The sequence below is a fragment of the Anopheles cruzii genome, chromosome 2, assembly GCF_943734635.1.
Source record: "Anopheles cruzii chromosome 2, idAnoCruzAS_RS32_06, whole genome shotgun sequence".
NCBI classification, from domain to species: domain Eukaryota; kingdom Metazoa; phylum Arthropoda; class Insecta; order Diptera; family Culicidae; genus Anopheles; species Anopheles cruzii.
Window position 1 is genome coordinate 37,515,551 of NC_069144.1, and position 14,061 is coordinate 37,529,611.

Genomic DNA, 14,061 nt, shown 5'->3' on the forward strand with positions numbered 1-14,061 from the left:
CCACGGCCAGCCGAGATTGGTATTCGAATCGCCGAAGGGGTGCGCCAAAAAAAAACAGCAACCGCCCCAAAAAAGTGACCATCCATCAGCAGCGCACAACATGCGCGAAAACTCGTTTCGGACGACACTCCTCCGGCGGCGCTGTGATGAAGTTGTCGATGGCGCACACCGGAGGGGAACCGTTTGTGGTACCATTTTTGGCAAACGGAGACCCCCCGGGGGACGCGTTCGAAACGAGTTTGGCGAGCGAGAGGAGCCAGTGCCCAATATCCTGAGCCCTTAGGGCTTGGCGATTGGAAAGTAGGTGCCCCTTGGGTGCTCCTTCGAAAAGGGAAGCCAGGCGGTCGATTTTATCAATCAACAACTTTCACACACGCTGCCCCTGGAACGGAAATGGAGGGTCTAGAGGTGGTGCTCTGGACCTGCTGGTGGTGGTCAGTCGGGTCGATGTGACAAGAAACGAAAGCATGTTTTCGCAACAACCGCGCTTTTCGCCATTCATATTTCTTGGCGTACCCGCATCATCTTACGACTCGTATCTGGGTGCTGGCCATCCGCCAGCTTCGTGGCACGGGGGCCACGGGAAGTAAGTGGGCGCTGCACTTTGCCCAGCCGCGGCCCTGGAAATGCTGGTGGTGGTAGTGGTGGGCAAAAACTGCGCCAAGAAATCAGCGTTCAGCGGTTTCTGTAAGGTGCAATTACCGCCACACCGGGCCACCAGGTCCTCCCGCTCCCCAAGATGGTCAGTAGCGTAGTAGTATCGGCAGTGCTGCTCCGGGGCGGTATGTTTGCGTTGTTGCCCTTTTTGGACCACCCGGACCCAGCTGGCGGCTGGCTGGGAAGCTGTGTAAGCGTTTAATTTATGTATCTTTAAGGTTTTCTCCTCCCATCGCTCGCGGGCGGGCCAGGCGGACGCCATCTTGGGTCCAGGTCCCGACCCAACTCTCTGATGGTTTAGTAATGGTTGGTCCACTTGCAGTGTATGTGTTTATGTAAATGCGTCACACCGCATAATGACAAGTGTTCGGAGACCGGAAGGACCCGGATTGCACCACAACAGGAAGTGATGCTTTCGATCCGGACCCCAGCGTGCTTACGTGAACCGTTACGTCTTGTGCTCTTCGTGGGAATAAAATATTTAAAGGATGCGGCTGATGCGTAAGAGACACAGAGGGAGAGGAGAGAGAGCGCGCGCGACAGGTCTTTTTTGGGGTCAACTCTTTACAGCGGCAATTATCCACCCATTCCTGAATCTCCTGGAACCACCTGAAGTTGGAACTGTGTGAGGTGCCAGCGGGAAACCTGTTCCTGGCCCATAGTCCTACTCAATTTCTCTTCTCGGTCCAGGCTGTGGGCCGAGGTTAGCCAACAGGGTTCCCGGGCTAAGCCCTCGCCCGCTCGCGAAGGGATAATCTAAACTATTTGACCCATTTCTTCGGCCGGTGGCGCAACGGCTGTGTCCAGACACACACACATGATCGACACCAGACTCCGCACCGCAGAGGTCCATCCAGATGTTGAAGCCATTCCAGCTTTGACGGTGCTCCCGCGGGCGAATGCGCTAAACCATTTGGCAAACGCTTGGCATCGGCTTGGCTCACATTCCCCGTGAAGAGGGGGAACGACAGAGCGCACTTCCGCAAGCGGCTTGTCGATTGTTTAATTACTTCTTCGTATCGCGTCGACCCCGTGGTCTGCTGCGTGGCTTGGCTGTTGGCTGGTTTCTGGAATGTCATGGCCCCCGGGAGCGCTCGTTGGGGTGTCCTCCAACAGGCCGAGCGAGCGGCAAATGTGTATCGGCCGAGGAAATTGATCGCGGCCGACAATGCGGCCAGCTGGCGGATCCTGCCTCTCTCGGCGGTGCGTATCCCACGGTATCGAATGATTTACTTCATCCACGGCGGACCATGAACTTTTGGGAGAACCCAGGAACGCGAGGTCTGGCCGAGTGATGCCCTCCAGTTCTTGTGGACGCACTCGCTTCATTGCTTTTCTTTACTTTCCACTTCGAAGGCCTGGCGGGAAAATTCTATGAGTTTGCGGTTTTCATAGCGAGACGGACCTTGACGTTAGAACGACGCCCCTGAGCAGCAGCGAACACGAAGTCAAAACAGTCACCGATGGGTGACATTTGCGTAATTCTGTCTGGGTCGGCGTCTAATGGTCTTCATGTCGGTCTGGAGGTACAAACCTTGAGGTCACAAACGGGGACACCATTGCGCGATGGTGTTCCGTTTGCAAACCGGTGGTTATGGACGTGTCCTAGAAAGCAACACAAAGATGAGCCTCATTAGGGATGAAGGGGCCTCTGGTCAGTAGTAGGATGCCGCGGCCACGCCTCGAAGTGATTAACTCTGGGACCTCGGGGGAAGGAAGCCAACTGCAGCTGACACACTTACCAACTGCACACTCTGCGCAGAGCAAACAAATCCATCCAATTGTTTGGGGAAATAAATTAAAAAGCGTACGTTGCAAATAGAGGGCTAGGGAAGGTCAGTGTCACTGTGTGTTTCTGATGCACGCAGAACTGCATTATGCTGCGTTGCATGCGTGGTCCATGACGTGAGAAACTTTCCACTTGCTGTGGAGTGCTGGCTGGCCGTGGATATCCAATTCTCGGGTGAGGGCACACTAAAATAAAGTAAACGTGATAGGCAATTTAAAGGACTGCCAGCCACTCAAATGGACAGGATGATGTACGGGCGCGGGCCCCGATAGCTGCGGGGTTCCACATACGATACGGATCTGCCGACACCCCCGGGAGTCGGAGGGGATTTTTATATGTTTTGCCAACCCTGTCTGTCTGAGACATCGCTACCCCGTGTTTCCCGTACACTCCCGACTAAGGCGAAACACACATGTGAGCTACCGACACATGTGTGACGTTGTTGATGGCATTTACAGTCGCAATTTCGGGGTTTGGCGTCTCAGATCATTCTGCAGATTGGCAGGGCCTTGTCACGGTCTGTGTCGGGTGTGTCTTCTGTTTTCGACAAGACTCTCGACGCTATGTGGTGTGGCGTTTGAGTTAAACTTTAAATTTATTAAACGCCATCACCAACATGGCTGCATTTCGCGCCTGTCTTGTCGTTTGTGCTTCCTGCGCTCGATCCGATTCGCCACTGGCTGGCAAACTGGCAAATGAATGTGTATTTTTGGAACACATCGAAGCCGCGCGCCTGTCAGACCTCGGCGTAGTTCACACAAATGGAAAAAATCACACCTCGCGTAGTAGTAGGCTTAGGGTAGTGGCAAACGTCAACTTCTTGATCGATAGTCGATGTGGAAGGTTTATTCTGCTTTCGTGTTGTGCGCTGGCTACTTAGACCTCTGTGGATAAAATGGCACCGACATCGATTCGCGTGAGAATGTTTTCGGTCGATTGCAGTTGGTTTTTTAGACAACGTTCGCCTGCAATTTTGCGGCCAAACCTAATTTCCCCCCGGGGCTGTGTCGTTCGTTGTGTCAACACGCCACTGACCGTTTTGACAGGAGGCGGTACCGATTTCACACCACCACATCCCCACGGTGTTCAAAAGTGGCCCAATATTAATTTGTGAATCACTGTCACTATTCCAATTCCCCGAGCTAACCTCGAAGTTTCTCGTTTCCGATCGTGGCTCGGTGAACGGAACCCTCGTCGGCACGAAAGGAAATAAATTAAAAATAACCAGCCTCTCACGTGCGATCCAAATCCGCCCCGGGGGAGGGAAATGCCGCTGGGTGACCTCGCGTCTCTCGCGCAAAGCGTCTCTCTGTCTGGTGCGGTCGCCACCGGAAGTGGCAGATCAACGTGAGGACAGCGAGAGCTGCGCGATCGATGCGTTTTGGCCTGGCCTGGTGCAAAAAACACCGCGTCGAGGTTCCACGAGGTTCCACTCCCATCAACTGTCAATGGTTCGCTTCGCGTGCTATGCTGACAGAGGCGGAAAAGTTGAAGGTAAAGCACAACATGCTCCTCGCACCCCCCCGCCGGCCCCCGTGGAAGGGTGACCTACCGAGCCAATCTACTTCCCGTCTCGCGAGTCGCGTGTCGCACATTTTATGCGCATCGGTGAACCACAGGCTACACCGACTATCCGGTATGACCGAGGGCCGAGATCGAGTCGCGATCGAACCACGGGAGTGGCCTCTCTTGTAGTTCGCGGGGAGACCACTCCTTTCGATCGCTGCTAACCGGCTGCGGCTCAATCAATCGCTCAATGACTTCATTCGACGCTGCAAAAGCGGTAGAGGAGCCTCAGGGAATGTGGAGAACTTTTTCTTTTTCATAAATATTTATCACCAGCAACAATGCGGTCACAGCAACAACATTGTTGACCGGTCCCGTCCAGTGTGGACCAAGCGGCGCAGTTTGATTAAAACCCCCGATCGATAGTTCAGATGTCGGATCTCGAACTGGACGACCGATAACGAAGAGATTCCTCAGGTCCTCAATTCCTTGGTGGCTTCCTGGCCGATTTATCTTAATTAGTAGGAAATGTCTTAGGGCGGCCGGTGAACATGCGCGCGCGCGCGCGCTTTTTTGTCCGTCCGTCCGATAACCGGTACACGAGAGAGCGAGGTTTCACAAGCCATCGGTGTGTCCAACACCCCCGGGGGGTGTTGGAAAGTGGAGCAGTGTGGCCACAGATTCGCGGCGGCACGGAACAGGTTGCTGATTGTGTGAGGGTACTTAGTGGGGGCCTCCCCCCTACATTTTTTGAATGTAGAAATACCGGTCCGCCAGGTCGGCATTCAGTCGGAAACTATGTTGCACGACTCGCTGCTGTGCCTAATGATGTACGCTTCGATTTGTAATACGCGTTAGAAGCTCGTGCGACGCACCGGACACACTGAAGCGAGCGAGGGTGAAGGTTAGGGTATCCTTCAAACCACACTATCAAACGGCGGACGGCCAAGCCGAGCCGAGCCGAGCCGAGTTGATTGATGCTGACCATCAACGAGACACGTGGATCGTGAGCTACACGAGCGGTGCGTTGTTATTTAACTATCAAATTAGCCAGCCAGATGATCCTCCCAGGGCAGAGGCACCGCAGGCCAGAGATTTATGCATTCTGTGTAACTGGTGGTCCCGCAGTGAGTTGGCGAGCTTCGGAGGGCCCCTCCTAATTGGTCTGATAAAAGGGTTGGCGGATGTTAATTACCACTTTAAATACTGCCGCTGCTTCCGCCGTGTCCCGGTGCTGTGTGGGGTGTTAGTTTGGCGTTGTCAATTAACGTGCAAAACCCGCGGCTGCGTAGGACACGATCGCTGCAGGAGGTGCCTTACCTTAGGTGGCCACCCTATAAAAGGGTCCGTGGGGGAGTCCGTGGCTAGCTCGGCTGCTACTTATCACGACCCGGTGACGTACCCGGTGAGGGTTATGTGTGCGTGGTTGGCCTTGTACGCGGCGCGGAGGAGATGCAATAAAAAATCGCTGACCTGATCAGGTGCTGGACGATCCTTGAAGCTGCGAAGCTGGAAGAGCGGCAGGTAATGAGCAGGTTTATATAGTAGTAATGTCGCGTTTTTATTACCATTCGATTTGGATACGATCGCGCGCTCTCAAGATCACATTCCGCATTCCACACGAGCGATCGAGAGCCGGTCGGGTCATTAGTAGTCAGAAGGGTTGCTGCTCAGCTGCTGCATGTAAGCAACCTTTTTCTGCCGCAGACGAGTGGTCGCCAGTCGACATCTCGTGGCTCGTGGTGACCCCGAACCGCAATCAACAAACATACCGCGTAGTAGTGGCGGTCTTGGGTATTCCGCCCGGTGTCAGGGGTTACGCACGATGCTGCTTAATCATATGAATCTGTGCTCCGAGGAAGTGACCGGCAAGTGGAGTTCACACTGGCTCCATCGACATCGCCTCCAGTTCGTCACCTGCGCGAAGGTTAATTGCTGATTGAAATCAGCTGTCGAACTGTGTCCGTCCGCCGATGCACCTCTACAGCCATGAAGGTGGTGTATAATACAATATTTCTTCCCCAGAGGGCGCACCTGTGAGAGGAGGGACACCGCTCGAGATGGGAGCGAATTAATCTTTATAATGGCCAGAAATCGAAAGCAATGCCACACACCACATCACCCCACAACATGGACGCATTCAGACGCAGGAAACAAAACATAATATTTGAGGGTTTTGTCACGGACCTGAGGGTGGTGGAAGAGCCTCTCACAAAGGCAACAATCGCTAAATAATCAAAACGCTGACGCAGCAGCAGCGATCACATCCATCAATCAAAAATCAGGGTTGGCCACCGTCGTCGTCATCAGGTCGAAGCCGCGGCGTTGGGTTACTTTGGGGGATCTCGGTATGGAGATGTTCAAAGGTGCCCAGGAACTTGGCCTCTGAAGTTGATGATGAACTGCAAATCTAATTTTTTGCTCACCGGGGGCGACCTAAAGTCTTCCGTTTTCCAGGTCCAGGTAGAGGAGTCGCATCGCCGCAGACCCCGAGGCAACAATTAATCCATCATAAAGTCAGTGGCAACCATTGTGCTGTGTTTGTAGTGTTTCTTCGCATCGTTTCAGTCCCCCCAGTAAGGTTCCTCCTGCACAGTGGTGGCGGATCAGGTTTTTCGGGTGGCTTTTTGGGGGCTGGCTGGCTGACTGGCTTGCTGTCTTCTTTTTGGTCCACGTCGATGTTTTTCGCTGGAGCCTTTGGAAGTTGGCAAAAAAAAAAACCGGCCAAACCGGACACCTTTATGCGACCTGAAACGACCCGTTCTGGTTCCCGTTCAATAAATTATGCATACAAAAACGCCGAGCCGTGCGACCCGAGACCCCTCCGCGCGCGCGAGAACCTTCTGCGTCGAAATGGCAAGCCGGTTGTTGGCCGCACGGTTGGTCGCACGGTGGGCAGTTCTTGGGTCCCCTCGGGTCTGTGCGACAGGTTGATCCGCGCTCGCGACGATCCGCCAGTGTTTTGCGCAGTTATTAGGCGTCCCAGACACGGTGTCTCCGGTGGATGGAGCTGCTTCGAAGACCTTTCGTAGCGTGTAGGCCCCAGGCGTGGGTTAGCTGTGGGTCTGGAAGTGAATCAACCACTGTGGCCCCGAACTGTGTTTTCCCGAGTCTCGTTAGGGACACTTCGATATGGACATGGTTCCAAGTGGTTCACACACGTAGAATACACGGCTAATTACTGATACGAATCCCCACGTCCACGTCCGGGCCCGGGTTACATCACCCTCCTGTCGGATAAGAAGAGAGAAAGAGAGATGGATAGAGGAGGGTCCACTTAAGCCTCGATCGATCATCGTTCCGCTGGGGTCTCCCATCGGACCGCCAAAGCTCCCCGAGAACCTGCCTCGGACCTGGAGGTGACAAACTGTCTCGCCGTGCGCCGGCTCAGTCGGTGCTGATCGTTCGCAAAGTGTGTAGCAGCAGCCCAGTGGTCGGCGGTGAATAATTGCGGCACTCGCAAAGTGCGCGGGTTTGATCGTGCGGCATCAATCGACTTGATTGGAGGTCCCGTGTGTGTGCAGTGGCCTCGCTAGAGGTACCTCTGATCGGAGTGTCAGATCGAGTGGAATGCAGAATTTACAAAACGGCACCCGCAGATTGACGCGTGTATGATACCGTGCCGTGGCATACATCACTAGTCGGAGGGCCAGCCAGGACCCACTCTCGTAAGTCGTGTGCCAGAATAGTGATTAATTTTATTTATTGCACAACCACAAGCAAAATAAACACCCAGAGCCCCCTGGCCGCTACTAGTGGTGTATTTTCGACGTGTATAAGTGGTATAAGATTTAATCGGTGTAGAAACCTGCCTGTTCGGCTTCGAGGCCATCGAGGCTAGATTGGAGTAGGCCGTGCCCTCCCCACAGGTGTGCCGAGGTGAGATATAATTTGTTGACAAGCGACATCTAATGTCGAGCGTTTAGCATGGGTAAATAGATGCAACCTGCCCCCGAAGTATGGTTCGCTGCGTGGTCTGACCGATCTACCGATACCCGATCTACGGCCGCTAGATGGTGCTGGATCGGTTTCGGCGAATGTGAATGAAATGGCCGCCAGTTCTCAGCGCCGTCGGTCGGTCATAAACCATGTAGATAACTGGCGCTGGAATGGCGAAACGCGGCATTAAATATTCCACCGCTTATCGTATCGTAACGGGATTCCGCAGCCAATTCCGCAGAGGGGGAAAAGAAAATGGCGCAAGAGTTCGCGCGCTTTGATGCTAATTTTTTGGGCAGGTTTTGGGCAGCCTCCACGGACACATCATAACACCGTGGTTTGGGATTTGAAATTGTGACTGCCAAAATGGTGACGCCTTTATGACGTTTCAATTCGGCGAGGAATTAGAATTTTACTGCGCACCAGCGAGCGACGCAGGTCCTTGAGCGTCCGCCTTTAGTAAGCCTTTAGCAAAAGGCCAACCGCGGAGATCGCACTGAGCTGCACCAGTCGTGGAGTCGCCAGATTTACGATGGGAGAGCTATACCGGGCTGTTCAATAAGTTTTTGCGGTTCAATTTTACGGGTTGAAGTACACTTTATTATTCACTTTAGTCTCCCTGAACATCAATGCACTTGTTTCAACGAAATTATAATTTGTGAATTCCATTGCTGAAGTGAGAATCTGGAAGGTCGGATACACTTCCTCAGTTGTTATGACCACGCATGAAACTTTTCAGATCTGGAAACAGATGGAAGTCGCTAGAGACCAAATCTGGTGAATATGGTGGATGCTCCTACCATTCCAACTTTAACTCATGGGTTTTTACTATTTTCAAAATGTTCTTGTAATAAGGTGCATTGTCCTGGTGAAAAACGATTAAGAGGGTCTAAAAGGCTACAAAAATATTCAGAATTTTGTGTGTGATAAATTTGCTAGTAATCTACAAACAAAATTCCTTTCGCATCCCAAAAAACTTACGCTAACACCTTCTGGGCGGATTCCTGGCAATGAATTCGGTTTGGAGCCGAAGAATGTTCACATCATTCTTTAGCCTCTTGTTTTGATCCAGGATCATTGATCCCGGCTAGACTCAAGTCTCAGTTAGGAGTCCTTATACTTTCAACATTCGTTCATAAATTTCCGTTGCCTTTAAACCTCGACCTTCGAAACCTATGACACCTAAACCCTATGACACCGATACTAAATGGCTTGTAAACAAAGGTTGACAGATTTGAGATGAAACGTCACCTACGTTCATATGAAGAGTGTACCAACACAGACAACATGCGCTAGTAGCAGCACTCTCTGTTATTGAAGCGCAAAACTTATTGACCTCCCCAATATAAAGTGGCAATCGAACCGCGGACCCGGTGACAGAGATCAAGGCGAAATGCATAAAACAATCGCTCGTTGTCACACACCGTCACTTGACAATAGTACTCGGTACTCGGTACTCGGATGTGTTCCCACACAAATCCACCCGGAGAGGCAGGAAACCGTTCGTCACCGTAGCCCCCGTCCCAGAGCCCCCGGGAATCGAATCGGTTCCGATGAGATAAGTGGCAGGCAGTGATTGAAGGCGTTCCGTGTTGTTGTGGGCCAGAGCTCGCTGGGCAATCGCTCGCCGCCCGTCACCGGTTTATCCCACACGCCACGGCACGCCACTAAGTCTGGGTTGTTCTAAGCCAGCCACTTCAACGCCGCCCCATTCACCGCCGAGGTTTGAAGTGCGTGTCGGCGCAATTGACTCCGAGGTGCACTTGCCCAGAGCCGAGAGAATCGAGCCGAGATCATAGAAGGCTGCTGCTGTGTGAGTCGCCATCTCGTGACAGTTTGCGCCTGACAATTGACAATGGCAGAGTGATCGCGTGGAGCCGATGAGTCCACAAGTGTCGATCGCTGGAAGTCCGGACGATAACTCGATAACCTCACTCAAGAGTAGCCAGCCCTGCCGTGTGGACCTTTGACAACTTTCCGTTTCAACCGCGAGAGATACCGAGGTCAGTGAGAAATTGAGAGTGACAGTTCTGATCGCTGCGCTACGCACTCGCGTAAGTACGCTTCCGTCCCTCGGTTCCTCGGCTTCTTGATAAGATAATTCGAGAGACCGATCAGCGGGCGATTCGCGCGGACCGTGCGCTAATGTCCGCGTAGGACGTGTTAACTCCCAATTCAACCGCTCGTTTGTGGTGTCCCACGCGAAAATTTGTGCCCTTTTCGGTGTGCGTAAGTGTGTCGTTGGATGATTTATGGACTTAGATTCGCGCCACGGTACCCGGAAATCCACTTCGGCATGGAGGCGTCGTGCCGGGCATCCTCCCCGGGGGGCCTCGGGTCAAACATTAGTGCGTGACGCGCAAATACCGGGGACCAAAAGTGAGGACCGGAAAAAGTTCGATAAAAACAAAATTAGAACAATTGCCACAATGACTTTCCATGTTTTGTATCTTCAGCCCGGTCCGAATCGCGGTCAGCTGAGCGCGTTTTCTTGCTCCCGGAACGCCGGGTCTTGGATCTGCGTGACTTCCCCAAGTTTGCGGGAAGGGGGGCTAATTGAATTACTCAGTGGCGCTGCAGGGCGTGAAACCGACTCCCGGACTCGGCCGTAGTTTCCGTGGTGCGGTTTTCCGCACATTCGGTGCGCTCCAGTTACTGGACTGGGCCAATTCATTTCTGGGATGCCCAAGAGATGCCTCTATTTCGGTTTGACATTCAATCCGCTTCGGTGTGCTGCGGTTTTCGGAGTTCTGGTCTCGCTTCACTGCTGGCATATTACTGGATCGGCACCTGTGATGGTACCGCGCCGCCGCGGGTTTGACTGACATGAATCGAGCACCGATCGGCGCTCCAGAAGAGGATCGCCGGGACGGCTAATGGTGTGGTATGGATTTGTAATAAGTCAATCAATTACTCGTAACCGTTGTACAGAGCTTGGGTGCCATTCAATGGTGTCGCTATTTTTAGCGATCGCAAGTGATCGCGAGAAGCATTTTAATAGCCCCCGCCTCGAGTGCTTCTTTGTAGCCGATGTGCTGTCCAAATCTGAAATGAGTGTCTGCGCGACGTCCACAGTGTAGGCGTCTTCCATTCTGATGATCTGAAGCGGCGAGTGGTTGGCCATAATTATTGGCACACACAGCACTCTGGCGGGCAGCCGGCGACCGTTTACGATCATATTTATAATTTTACTACCGACGTAAAGTGTGTTCTTACGGTCGGTTAACTTTTTAATCAGTTGTGACAGGCGACCGGGCGCCGAGAGCCTCCGAAAGCTCCCACGACGCCGAAGTGGCGCAAAATCGAACGAAACGGACCGCGCACTTCATTAAAGGAGTCCGTCCGCCCGGGTCGCGTGTAATGAATCGTTTAATGAACCTTTATAGTTTCGTTTCCACAACTCCAATGCGCACCGATAGAGATAAAAGTTGATAGGCGATAGGCCTCGCCGAAGGCTGCATTCCCGGTTTTGTAACGGACGTGGCTGTCTTCGCTTTTATGACGCCCAGTTTATGTCCTGGCTCCTTGGCCGGGCAGTTTACCACTCATTACCCGGGCGGAGTTCTTGATGCAGCAGCAACAGCAAAAACAAAATATCGCTACGCTGGTGTTGATACGAAGACATTACAAAAAATAAAGGCGGCATAAATCTAATTCCATTCTCCGGTTCGGTTCTCTGTCTCTCTGTTGTTGGTTTTCGGTCGGAACCGCCGCCGACCGAATGATTGATTGAACAGCTTCAGAAAACATGTGCATGCAGACGGGCGCGAATCATGGAACTCATCCCGCGACGACGCCGGAAATGATGCGCACACGAGGCACGCAGCGCGGTTAAGTGCAACAGCACGCGACAATCGTATCGAATGACAACGGGTGGGGTTCCGTCCCCTTCGACCGTGTGGCACGATAATCATCATCGCGTCGTCATCCGTCATCCTGCCCGGCGTCCATTTGTTTTTCGGAGGTTATGTGTGTTTGCTCTGCACACTTTTCGGGATGAACCGAGCGACACCGAGCACGCGACAGGAATCATAATTTTTGTGCAACATGGCAAAACGAAAGCGCGCGCGAGAGAGAGAGCGAGATGGTTGAAAGTGCATTTCGTATGCTGCTGGCGTGTGCAGCTGCGCAACATAAACCGATCACGTGCCCCGCTCGGAGGACATTGGCGTGGCGTGTGCCCGTCGTTGCCAGATGCACCTCTTTGGCGCAAGCCTTTCGCCCGCCCGGTGCACTCTGCAGACGTCAGTGTCTGTTGGCGTAAGGAGCACCTGCGTGGACGATAGAACTTATCGGCTTCCCGCGTGCTCCCCGGTCCAGGTGCAGACCCATTCCGGGGCAGCCATTTTGAGTCAAAGCAAACAGAATAATAGTTTTTCCATTTGCTGCTGGCCCAATTCTCTCGCTTCTTTCGGAGTCCACACGGCACGGTTGATGCGGCTGTTGATTTAGGTTGCGGTTGGCACGGTGTTTAATTTTCTTCTCGTCTTCTTTGCAGCGTACGAGCTCCCCGGGAAGCATCTTGAGGAACTAGCCCGAAAATCCGGCCCGAACTGACGGTAAGTAACGACAAATCTTGGTGAGCAGAACGCGGAACCATCGCCGCCACCGATGACCCAATTTGTTAGGTCCATTTTCCTTCCTTCCGCGGGCGATGGGCGTGGGACTTGTGGCAGTGCCCAGAATGCCGATTACCGACCGCACCCCCCGGGCTAATATGATTTAATTTTCACCTGCTCTCTGTTTTATGTGGTCCGCCACGGGCGAGGAGTTGCTCAACCGTCTACAGCCGCCGTCGCCGCGGCTTTATTTCGTCAGCAGCGAACGGAGGAAAAGCGGATTTTCCATGCCGAAGGCAGCTCTCTGTTGTTTGGTTTTGGGTACAATTTATTCTCCCCTCCGCGCAGGACGGGCACAATTATCGGATTATTACGGTTAATCGTGATGGAAATGATGATGATGATGATGATGGCGGTGGCGGCGGGCGCGAATTGCGAAACCGCAAAGTGATGAAAGCACTCCGAAGTGCACTTGGAGTGCTGCAGTAGACACGATCCTTCAGTGGACTGTGAAATGTGAAAATGGCTCACACACACTGCACGCTGGGCGCTATTTTAGGCGGCACTGGGTTGAGGACCCCTAAGCCACCGCTAAGCCTAAGCCAGTGGGTCAACAAATTCGTGCAGTTCCCAACCCGCGGTCAGTGGTGGCCCCGATTCCAGTGCATTCTCTCGGTTCCTGGGAATGCTCTACTGCTCTCTTTCTTCACCTCAGCAACTGATAATGACCGTGGCGGGGTGCATTAGCGAGAAGTTCATGGCGGAAGTTTAGCGGCGGTCCCAAACCGGACACAGGCAAATATTATCTGTCGGCTGGAGCTTTACGGGGTCCCCACCAACAACCACCAACCCCAAATAAGTGCGCGACATTAAGTTGCCAAACAAAGCGCGGTGCGCCTCAAAGTTCCGCCCAATTTCCTGACAGAGCTGTGTCGAAATTTGCGCACTTCGCGCAATTTTGTGCGTCTCACTCGGCCAACCTATTGTTGTTTACCGCTTTTTTGTTTTTCAAAGCCCTAACACGGCAAACAAATGATCGGTTTTTGTGGCCGTTTGCGTGTTGTCTTTTTATGCTAAACAAAGGATCGCTCCGACCGGGGGGCCCATATTGGCCCATCGTCCAGCCCGGGGATTGTTTTGCGCGTTTTTGGCAGCAGTGTGTGTGTGTCACCTTCACGGAAGTGAGTCGTGATTGCGTCTTCCACTTCCGCAACTTAGTGGCGTCAACTAATTTGATTGACTAAAACGCTTTACAGAAAACTTTGTGTTGTGTTTTTGTAAAGTTTGTTTTTATAACCTTTTTGGAAATGTTTATTGTTGTCACTCTTCCATTTTAGACCTTTATATTTTCTGTATTCCAGTTGATACGATCATTGATGGGAACAGTGTTTACCTTTATTGTTTTAACTACTTTATGCCTCTTGTTTTTCACTCGAGCCTTGTTATCATCTTTGGCTTTGGTGATAAAATGACTCCTTTTTTAGTTTGACTATTTACTTGTATTACTAATACTTTTTTCATTTGAATCAGGTATTAATCGAACCAGTAGAGACACTGCTCCATTTTGAGTATTTACTTCAATGCTAATTAGGCATGGTTTTGTTATACTGT